The sequence below is a fragment of the Rattus norvegicus genome, chromosome 3 (assembly GCF_036323735.1).
Source record: "Rattus norvegicus strain BN/NHsdMcwi chromosome 3, GRCr8, whole genome shotgun sequence".
In the NCBI taxonomy this organism is placed as follows: Eukaryota; Metazoa; Chordata; class Mammalia; order Rodentia; family Muridae; genus Rattus; species Rattus norvegicus.
Genome location: NC_086021.1, coordinates 71,476,484 through 71,488,064, shown reverse-complemented (window position 1 = coordinate 71,488,064; position 11,581 = coordinate 71,476,484). Strand labels below are relative to the sequence as shown.

Here is an 11,581-nt window from a genome sequence, read left to right as displayed (position 1 = left end):
TGAAACATTGTCAGAACACCCTCATTGTTGACCTCTCATGCCCAGAAGTTCTTCTCTTATAGTTTTCTTATTTTCAATCACCGTAGACTTGTGGATACTAAGGGACCAACAGACTAAGAGGTACTTTTCCCCCCTGAATGCTTCTCTGGAATTTAGTTGATGTGTTTACTTGGCCAGACACTCATGTCCTTTCATATGCTATTGGAGATTTGAGACACAAAGCTAAGTAAGAAGAGTTGTCATTTGCTACTCTGCTTTCTGGCCATATGCCTCACATCACATTTGACAGAACTGTGGCTGCTGCTGTGCCTTGTACCTCAAAACCCCCTTTGCCTGGGCACATGTAGAAATGTGCTTTGTCCATGGTATCTAAGTAAGTGCGATGTGATGTACCCCAGACCAGGAAGAACAGATTCATCATCCCAGAGACTTGACAATAGCATACCAATAATGTGGTACCACAAAGAGACTTATATAAAACAAGAATCTCACTTTGAAGATAGGTCGTTATTTTCCAAACTACATTTTATCTCCTCCTTGGCCAAATTTCTGAATTTTGGTTTTCTAATCTATAAAATGATGATTATAATATCAAAGTCATGAATTTGCTGTGAGTGTTCAAATACCCAGCATATATAAAAATCATATGAAATCATTATAAAATTTGACCTGAAAAGAAATGCTTAAATATCAATACATTTTTTTTCTGAGAACTTATCTTACTACAGGATGGTACCAAGTATCAAGGTGCTAAGTAGAATCATTTATCATAGAGATTTTAACTCTATGAATTATGTTAAACTATGAATTAGTTTTATAGTATTTAAAATTTTCCATTAAAATTAGAACATGACTCCCTTTCTCCCTCTCCAACTCTTCCCATGAACCGCTCTTTGTTCTCATTCAAATTTTTGTTCTTTAATATCTAGGTAGGTAGGTAGATAGATAGATAGATAGATAGATAGATAGATAGATAGACAGACAGACATGATAGATAGTATTCATGTATACATAAAAAACACAGCATTCAATGTGATATTTGAAACACTCTATATAATGTTCAGTCTATATAATGTTACCTGTATACATATTATGCCAGAGCTGACCACTTTGTAGCAGATAACAATTGGGGAGCTCTTCCCCAGGAAAAACCACTTCTCTAGCTCTCATAATTTCCCTATTTTCCATGGTTCATCCTCTAGAGTGAGTCCTGTTATCCTCCCCAGATCCATGTTCATTTGGTCATTGGTGTTGTCATTGTTCAGACCTTCCTTAGGCAGCCACGTTGGTGACACTTTACAGGTGTAACCTTCGTGACATTTCTAGGAGACTCAGTCTCACAGAAAGCTTGCTGGTGCTCTCTTCTTCAGCAATGATAGCTGAGCCATGTGAAATAAGATGACACTTAACTCTAATGACACCTGCACACAGTGTGACGACACATGAAAAGAAAAAGATGTCACGGATAAGCCTTCAGCAGAATAGGGATTACACTTTTGCTTATACAATAGGAATTACATATTTGCTTATACTGAGTTATGGAAAAGTTCAGTTTTATTTTGTAAAACTCAGTTCCCACAAATATCACCAATTTTCCTTAATATCAAAAAATAATCTGTAAACTTAAAGCTAGCTAGATCTCTTGCACATACAGTAAGTCCTGTGATTGATTTTTAAATATAGTCAAGATTTGAAATCCAATAAGTAATTGATATTTTTGTCACAGTTTTAGGAGGTAGGAGGAAGGTTGCTGAACGACAGAGATGAGGAAAGAACCCAGGCAATATATTTAAGTGGCGTGCTAATGTAAGATTATTTGTAAGTGCAGAATAGAATCCAGCATAGTAACCAACTTCCTTATGTATCTCCAAGTATCTTCTTTGTTTCTTGTTATAGTTTCATTCTCTCTTTATCCTCTGTTAGAGTGGATCTGAACAAATTAAATGAAATACTGTAATATACCTAGATCTTGCCTCTGAAGCCAAGGTCTAGCGGTTGATCTTTCGCCAAAGGGATATATGATGTAGGCATGGGCAAAATAGCATTTTATTATCCAGTCCTTATTACATGCCTTCAGTCCCGGCTATTAGAGAGGCAAGACAGAAGGACCATTTAGGCCCAGGGCTTTGAAGGTAGACCAGACAAGATAATGACTTTGTCTCCAAACAAAGTTTGTTTTCCTATAAGATTATGACTTATTAACTAAAGAAACATAAAATATGATTTTTCTTCAATTTTACTGCAGATTTTAATGAAAATTTAACCTTAGAACAATTTTCTTCCTGGTGTTTCCTTGGACCTAATAAAAGTCATGAATGTCATTGAGTTTGAGAACTTTGCGATCAGTCTTTAAGAACTGTATGTTTAGCTGGACACAAGGATGATAACTGTTTTTAATCTTTGCTAAAACCAATATTGGTTTAGCCCTTCACCTTATTAAAATTCACTTTACATCAGATTGCGACCCTCCTCCCTCCTCTCTTCCCAGGCCTACCCCCACATACTGCTCCCCTCAGTGTCACCTCACCTTCTCCTCAGAGAAGAGAAAACCTCCATGGGTACCAACCCACCATGGCACATCAAATCACAGCAGGTCTAAATATATTTTCTCCCACTGAGGCCAAACAAGGCAGCCCAGCTAGGGGAATGGCATCAAAGGCAAGAAACAGAGTCAGAGACGGCCCCCACTCCAATTTTGAGAGCACCTACATGAAGATCCAGTTGTACATCTGCTACAAATGTGTAGGGGGCCTAGGTCCAGCTACTGTATGCTCTTTGGTTGGTGGTTTAGTCTCTGGGAGCCCCCATGGGCACAAGTTAGTTGCCTCTGTAGGGCTTCTTGTGGTGTCCTTGACCCCTCTTGACTCCCGCAACCTGTCCCCCTACCCTTTCCCCAAGTCTCTCAGAGCTCTACTTCATATCTGGCTGAGGGTCTCTATCTGTTTCCATCGGCTGCTGGATGAAGCCTCTCAGAAGACAGTTATGCTAGTGTCTTGTCTGCAAGCATAGCAGTATATCACCAATAGTGTCAAGAGTTGGCTCTCCCATGGGGTTGGTCTCAAGTTGGGACAGTTATGGTTAGTTTGTCCCTGAATCTCTGCCCCATCGTGATCCCTGCACATCTTATAGGTAGGACAAATTTGGGATCAAAGGTTTTGGGGATAGGTTGGTGTTCCCACCACTGGAAGCCCCCATCTGGTCCATCACCTTTTTAAACAGTAACTTCTATTATATCCTCCATTACATTCATGTCTGTCAAACATGAATGAAAATCAATCATGGTGTATCTAGAAATCCTCCACTCACTCCTATTTCACTTCTTATGTGCCGATGTTGCTCAATATTCATTTTCTTCATAGTTAAACAGGGAAGAAATTTGAATGAACTTTTACCATCCCAATCTGTCTTTGTAACCTTGAACAAGACATACTACCCTTCTGGATGTCACACTTCTAATTATCCAAACTAATAAGCATCTTCTGGATGTCTGAGAAAACGTTCTCGCTCCACGATTCCTCAATGATTATCAAAACATGTATTCAAGCAGTAGTTGTCACAATGCATGACAATTGACATTCTAAAATTTAAATTAAGAAAGGATTTTTTTCCTATCAGGAGATTTTCTGAATTTCAGTGTGGAATTTTAATGCTTTCTGGTCTTGAGAAAATCTGAATAGTTCAAGATGCTAATCACAAGAGACCCTCTTACTCATCTTAAAACTAACAGGTAGAGAGACCTAGGTTAGCTTTTCCACTTGAATCCCACATTTACTCTTTGTTATCCACATTCTACCACCAGAGGTAACGTCTCATTGTAATCTCCCTTCTTTGGCCACTAAGCAGCCAATCCTTGCTAGCAATAACAAAACAATAACAATTTGGAATAATAGCAAAACAATGACTGTGTCCTCCTGACCGGGACAGAGCCACAAAAGCAGTGGCAAGACATGTTCTGCTCTCATTTTCTTGTCCTATTACAACCACTCATAGACTAGGCACAGCCCACAGCTTACCTGTCAAGTTCTTGTATCCACCAACTAGGGAAGTGGAGATGGACAAGAAATAGCTCATACATTCTTCTCTTTTCTGAGATGAGATCACATGGGGTCTCCCGGAAATCAGTAAATGACCCTTTCAGTATTTGTTGATGGAAACATGCCAGGGAAAAAAGGAAAAATGAAAACTTTTATTTATTAAGATGCCACAAAAGGTATATGAGCTATAAGATGCTGGCTCCGCTGTAGTTCCTTATGTAGAAGGAAGACACACAGAAATGGGAGACCTTTATCTCAGGTGCAGAGAGACCAGCTCTCTCAGGGGTGTGAGCAGCATAAAGTTTCAGGGTTCTTTTCAGTTTCCAATTATTTTTTGCCTTTTAAAGACGAACATTTTAAATTTTAAATATATGTTTTTAAGGGTATCCTACACTAATTTCTTAAAATCCTGTATTCTTCTTCACATGAGGTCTTAGCAGAAGAATAAGGTAGTTGGTGTTGTTGCCACTCTGATGAATCACTTGTCTGCTACTAAGTGACAAGCTATTCATTAAAAGCACTCTTATGCAATTAATGGGATGTTAACCTTTCTCAGAATCAGTAGGCAAAGAAGCGTTTATTCTTTCACGAGTATTGTTTTCAATGTAATGCATGACCATATTTCATAAAAGAAAACGTAAAATTATTTCATCGTTAACAAAACAAGCCTATTCACTGAGAACACAGGAAAAGCATTAGAAGGAAAAAGGTACTTAACATAGACAGTTGAGACACTGGTACACTTACAAAGTGCAGATGGATGAAGGTTTGTCCAGATGTAGAAGTCATGAGAAAGAGACATACAAACAGGAAGAAGAGGGGTGCATGCATTGAAAATACCCTGACTTTCTCATTGACTAATGTGAAATGAAAACGTCTCAAAGAAAGAGTTTTGATTTGCTTGGCTTGATGGTAAGAATTAAGCCTGGGGAAATGCCTTGATTGGCAGGTACTTTTGAAGTAAATAAATTCAGAGTCGGACACCCTTGATATGACCAATATTTGATATCCTTGGGGCTTGAAGTTCCTTTGCAGTAAATCAACTGGTTTTGAGAACACGGGGATATCAAAAGAGATTGGTACAGAGACTTTAGGGGCTATCTTGTCAATCAGGGAAGTGCCAGATCTTACGAGATACTGGGCCTTGAAACTGTGACATTAGGAACCCCGGGAGCATGCTGGCTCTTGACTTTTAGCGATGAAATTTCCCTCCATTTTTAGCTATGAAATTTCCTGTGGGTACTCTGCCTGTCCTACCTCGTTCTAAAGCTACAGTGAGAGGAGGTTGGTTCCACAGATGACAGTCATACCATGGTTCTTTAGACTGTCTCAGCTGGGAGCATACCACCAACCGCCCCACCCCCACCCCCACCCGGCTGCAGTCCTCTACAGACAAGGGGCCAAATGCACTCTGGCAGTCAGGAAGGAGAGCTGTTGATATGATTATTAAGAAAAAATGCACGACATTGATTTCTGGAATGTGCTACTAGAAAGTACTAAAGTACGTCTTTGGGACGTTCTTATTTGTATGTGCAGATTATTAAATCCTAAGTGCTGTTCATGTGGAGTGTGTGGCCAGAGTCATAATATAAATACCGCTTCTTAGTTCAAACGCTTCCTACTGCCTTTTCATTCCTAACTTTCTAGTAATTAGTGACCAAGGGTTAGTCACCCTAGCTTCTTTCAGTGTTACTCAGACTGAACAAGAGAAGGAGTAACACTATTGTCAGACACTGAACAACTATAAATTATTGTGCTTTTTTTTTTTTGGAGCTGTAACAGGAAGTTATTTTAGTAGTTTAAAAAGACAACTTCTCATTTTGTAGTTCAGACTGAAGCTCAGGCTGTGGCCGTGGCCGTGACTGTGGCTGAGCCTTAGTCTGTGTCTGTGTCTGTGTCTGTGTCTGTGTCTGTGTCTGTGTCTGTGTCTGTGTCTGTGTCTGTGTCTGTGTCTGTGTCTGTGACTGTGACTGTGTCTGTGTCTGTGTCTGTGTCTGTGACTGTGTCTGTGTCTGTGTCTGTGCCTGTGCCTGTGCCTGTGCCTGTGTCTGTGTCTGTGACTGTGGCTGTGTCTGTGTGTGTGTCTGTGCTGTGACTGTGTCTGTGTTTGTGTGTGTGTCTGTGCTGTGACTGTGGCTATGTCTGTGTCTGTGTTTGTGTCTGTGTCTATGCTGTGACTGTGACTGTGACTGTGTCTGTGTCTGTGTCTGTGTTTGTGTCTGTAACTGTGTCTCTGTCTGTGTCTCTGTCTGTGGCTCTGGCTGTGGCTCTGGCTGTGTTTGTGGCTGTAACTGTGTCTGTGTCTGTGTCTGTGTCTGTGACTGTGGCTGTGTTTGTGGCTGTGACTGTGTCTCTGTCTGTGTCTCTGGCTGTGGCTCTGGCTGTGGCTCTGGCTGTGTTTGTGGCTGTGACTGTGGCTGTGGCTGATACTGAGGCTGAGGGTGTGGCTGAGGTTGGCATGGAATTTCTTAACCCATAATAACTTTGAAGTCATATTTGTGATCCTTCTGCCTCAGCGTTCCCAGTTCCCAGTTTTTAAAGTGCACAAGCAGTTCATGGGGCTGGAAATCTGTTTGTTTTGAGTGTTTGCTACGTGTTCTACCAAATGAACTGTATTTCCAGCCCCTGGCCCAGAATTTTGGTCAATTGCTTCCTTTCAGAAACTAAGATAGGGCCTAGGACATGGACCCATGAACCCATAAACAAGGGCTTGTAAAAGTTTTTATAAATGGAGATTACATCTCCTGGATTCTAGAATGGAAAAGGGTAAAATATTTGGTATGTTCCAAAGAGCAATGAATTCTAAAAGTGAGGGCCTTATTTTCATTATTTATTTGTCTGTTTATTGGTTTGTTTGTTTGGCTTCACAAACTATGTGGTCTATAAAAGTCTCAATAAGGTTCAGAATGTCTCGTTATTCTCAATATACAATGGGGATAGACAGAGGAATGTTAACAGTGCAGTGCAAGCCTTACTGTCCTGTAGTACAGAATAGAAAAATTAAAGACTAAGGGGGTGGGGTATTGTCTCTAAAATAGCAAAGCATGTGTGTGACCTTCATCAGCAAAAATTGTGCCAAGTGACAAGAGGAACACACCCAGAGTAAACAAGTTCATGCGTGACCAAATGTGAAGGGCTAATTGTGCTTCAAATTAGAACATGTGGCTTAGAATGTTCAGTTCCTATAGCTTCCCATCGTTCTGCATGGGTTCTTCATTGTATTGGGAAGACCCAGTGCCAATCAATAATAGTTATGCTTACATTTATTTGTTCTCTAAAACACAGTGTGACAATTTGACGGCAAATCATATCTGGGAGACAAATAGATATATTACAGTAAAAGACGATGAAACCATGGAAATGGATATAAAGCTAATCCTATTTAACATCAGTACTAAAGATAGGGGACTCTAAGCTTTAAAACACACTCACCTGTACGGAATTTAAAGGTAATCTCACATCTGCTTCCTTCAGAGCCGTCCACTATAACATGAGAAGCACTGTGAATATGGTGTTATAGAAGAAAGTATTCATCACGAGACATCTCCTTCATGGCTGGAATAATAGTATCTTAGCTGATTAAATCAACATTGATGCCTGTGATCATAACAGTGATCATAATCAGACTTCATTTGTCTTTAAAAGGTTTTCCATTTACTCGAATTGGTATACACCCCCCTCCCCCAAAGCACACATAAGGAGCTATAGGCCAAAAGAAAAAATAGAAAGAAAAAGAAAAGAAAGAAAGAAAGAAAGAAAGAAAGAAAGAAAACCCTGAAAGTATTCAAGTAAGATTCTGATGTAAAGCCACGACTACGTAATAAAAGACCATCAATTTTTCTCCAGACGGAAGAAAAGAAAAAATTTCATTCAAGGGTCCCAGAATCTGTAAAGGTAACAATAATTTATTTAGAGTGAAAATAAGGGAGTATTTACAAACAAAAATGGCACCTTCTGTTTACCTCAAAGCAACCCTCTCCAGTTCTGGTTGTTTTAATCTTTAAGTCAATAGTTTCATGATAGGCAGAGCAAAGGGGAATGAGAAAAGATGTTAGAGGAAATAATAAAACCGAAGTAAGGAGGGGGAAAAAAGGAACCTAAAGGAAGAGGTTGAGAAAGAATGCACACATTCCGGCGTGAGAACCTATTTACTATGTGGCCACTAGATGGCACTATAACGTTAGGTGCTGCCTCCACTTTTTTCCTTTCTTTCTTTTTTTTTTAAACAAGCTATTTGCTGATTTGTATTAGGTACCATAGAGTGAGGCGAGGATGAAGCCGAGAGGATACTGCAGAGGTCTCTGGTGCATGTGTATGTGTGTGCGTGTGTTTGTGTACGTATGTTCTGCCCCTGTCAGGCTGCAGCCCTTGTGAAACACTTGGTCACCTTTTGCAAGAAGGAATCTCTGAATCGTTGCAACTGAAGGTGCGGACTCGGCTCGGGAGATGTTGTTCCTTACTGCAGATAGATAATTTTCCTTTTTATCAGGTAAGCCATCTGGTTATTTCATTGCGATCGTCTTGGGTGGTGAATTCTTACCTGGTGAACCTTGGGGAGAAGAGCCCACGGAAATAAGAGTTGGGGCAGAGCAGGAAGTCTATTTTTTGCATGTGAATTCGGACCAACTGTCCCCCTCGTCCTCCTCCCCTCCTCCTCCCCTCCTCCTCCCCTCCTCCTCCTCCCCTCCCCCCTCCTCCACTCAACCTTCCATGAACTGAAATCAGGTTCGTTTTGCAGTTCAGCATTTTGATAGAAGGATGAGATTCTTTGGCCTAAAATAACTTGGCATCGGGCCAGCTCTTGCCTGTGCTTGCCTGCACCTTTCTATTCAAGGTCTTGCCTTGAAGCCCCCCTCTGTCATTGGTGCTTTGAAACTGGATTCGATGGCTGTGGATAGAGGTCATATTGTTCTTAAAGATGATGCAAAAATTAGACCTCACATAGGAAGCAAGAAGGCAGCGGGGCTGCTTCTGGAGCCGAGCATTGCAGGGGAGGCGGCTTCTTTGGGCAGAGGCTTGACTGTTGGAAATGAATGCCTCATTGCCAGGACAGGGAAGGGACTGCCGCTTTTCCCCCTGACTCTTCCTTAACCACACTTGGCAAATGAACTTTAGGGAAGTAATAAAGAGTCCCCCATTTCACACAATGCCGCCCGGATAGGAAGGACTGACTTACTTTTAATTAGACAGAGGTCACCAACAGCAATGAGACTGCAGATGCCGCTTGGTTGACAAAACCACTGCAAAACCTCTTCCTTTCTGAACAGGGCAAAAACTGCTTCAGGGCAGCTGTGAGGCTTTTTTCACGCCCCTTCCTTAGCTCTCCTGGTTTCTTTCTCTCCTACCTGTTTGAGGTCTGTATGTAAAGCCCTCTTGCCACATCTACAAAGTGTCTGCCGCCCTCCTTTCAACAAACCAGTCCAAATGAGCTTGTGAGTGGATACTTTTTGATCTGTCTGACGAAATGACTGAGTCAAGCCTAGGTGACTTTCTATTCAGAAGTGCATTGGACTAAATATTTTCTAAGCTGCAGTAGCAAACTTGCAAATTGCCAACCGCTGTTGCTATCACACCTAGGAAATGTGGCTTCTCCTCGGGTATGGATCTGCAGGTTTGCACCGTCTCTCTGGTGCGCTAGTGTAGTAGCAGAGCGTGTTTCTCCAACCAGCGCCTTAAATCATCCCAAGAGGAGGACGCCAAACAGGAATAGGAAAATTCCATGCTGAGGTGGATGCTTCCTGATTCTGTCCCTCCTGCCCAGGGAGAGCAGAGAGGAGCTCACCTCTCCCTTTTGCAGCAATACCTGACTTTCCAGGGTGATACAAATGGGAGCTTCCACACACGTTTGCCTTCTCCGTGTCTGACACTTCCCTTTCCTTTCAGAAGCAGAATAACTGTGGTGAAAAAAAAAAAAACTCCTCACAAACTCCCCTTCCTGGCTACTGATTGGTAATGCCATCAAACATTGCATCTCTCTTCTCTGGAGGAGTGTTGCAATTTAGGCCTTCCTCCACAAAGCTCCTTGAAGTGATTTTTAGATGGTGTCTATTTTAGGAACATAATGTGTAGACAGGAATGGATGGCCACAGAGATTTACGGGAAAACAATTTCGCAGAGAAGATGAGGTAGCATTATAAACCGCCAAGACCCAGCACAAGTGGCTGGTTATGTCACATGGACCTGCCCGTGGGGTTTGCTCTTTAAAACTCCCTGCCACTCACTTCTGTGGCTTTTCCCCCCCTTTCTCCATTACACTGTTTGTTTTTGGTTTTCGAATGTCTATTCCAAAGGCTAGAACCTGAGAGCTCATACTAGTAAACATAACACATTGGACTTCGCTGTCAATACTATGTCTCCACTTCCATGACTCCCTTGCTGGGAAATTTGCTATCAGGAGCCTCATATAGCAATTCCTCTTTAAATCATGGCTGAGAGGGTTTCTCCGTCCGTGGAGGCTGGGAAGGCATGATTGAAGGCCTAATTAATTATACAGTATCCAAGAAGGCACTGGGGAGAAGAGCTCACAATCTGCCTTCCCATCCAAAGAAATCAGGAGCAAGTGGACAGACTGAAGGACATCACAGAAGGACCAGGAACTCAGGACTCCACTCCACTGAGAAGCCTTCTCTTGTGGAGAGGGGCTCAAGATTGAGACACACACAGACACACGATGATGGGAGCACATTTTTCTGAGGGTTCCTGACAAGGAAAGCTAATCTGGGGTTAGTTTTCATTTTCTGTGGACAGCAGAGATCCGGGTAGTCCTCAGGGGACCACGGAAGTCAAGCCTGGCACGCAAAGTTGCATCCAAGTTGTCCTTTCCCTCCAGGTTAGGTTGTGAAGACAAAATCCACTAGGTACTCCTTGCTTATTCCTGATCTACCTTGGAAGAAGGGGAGAGGGAGGAAGAGTACAGGAAAAGAAAGAGAAATGCAACAATCAATGGGCTGAGATTTGCCGTGCTCTCGGTCTGTGGGGACAAGCTCCGTGAAGTAATCACTTTCCTTTGAAATCCTGAAGTGTCAATTAAGCAGAATTTACAGCTCAATTTGTGTTTCTCCAGTTTAGGGTAGACTTGTAGAAAGATACTTACCCTTGGTGCATAGGTCTGTGAAAAAACCCAATCTACAAAGTGCCTACAATTAGGCTTGCAACTCTTCTCTTTTATCTATGTACCTAGAGGTCAATAGAAATATAGGATTTACTTCATGCTAAGAGCCTTTCTAAGGAGCACTTCACGAATGTACTTTTGAATCCTAAGAAGTGTGTAATATTGCTAATTTGACCAGAGAAGAAATTAAGGCCATGAGACTAGATTTCTTTGAGGACTGTTACACAGATAAGTGGCAGAGCACAAACTTGAACTCAGAAAGTCTTGCCATAGTTTCCGCATTCTAGAACACTCATGTCTGTGGGATGGGAGAACCACTGGTTAGCCCTGAGAGTGCAGACTCAGAAAGGAAAATCTGCCCTAGCCAGCGTAACTCCTTGCCATCCTCACGAACCAAGGTGTCAAAAAGTGGTCTTCCATTGTTGTCCTAGGTGTT

General features: G+C 41.8%; 1 protein-coding gene across 8 annotated transcripts in view; it reads left to right on the top strand.

Moving 5' to 3' along the window:
• Window positions 1–8,194: 8,194 nt before the first annotated feature.
• Scn1a (sodium voltage-gated channel alpha subunit 1) overlaps window positions 8,195–11,581 on the top strand; it is a 119,031-nt gene continuing 115,644 nt past the window's right edge. For 7 of the 8 annotated variants that reach the window (XR_010064701.1, XM_063284620.1, XM_063284619.1 and 4 more), the window contains exon 1: window positions 8,195–8,523. The gene's annotated coding sequence lies outside the window, so the exon portion shown is untranslated. The remainder of the gene's footprint in view (window positions 8,524–11,581) is intronic. The other variant, NM_030875.2, reaches the window with a different exon arrangement.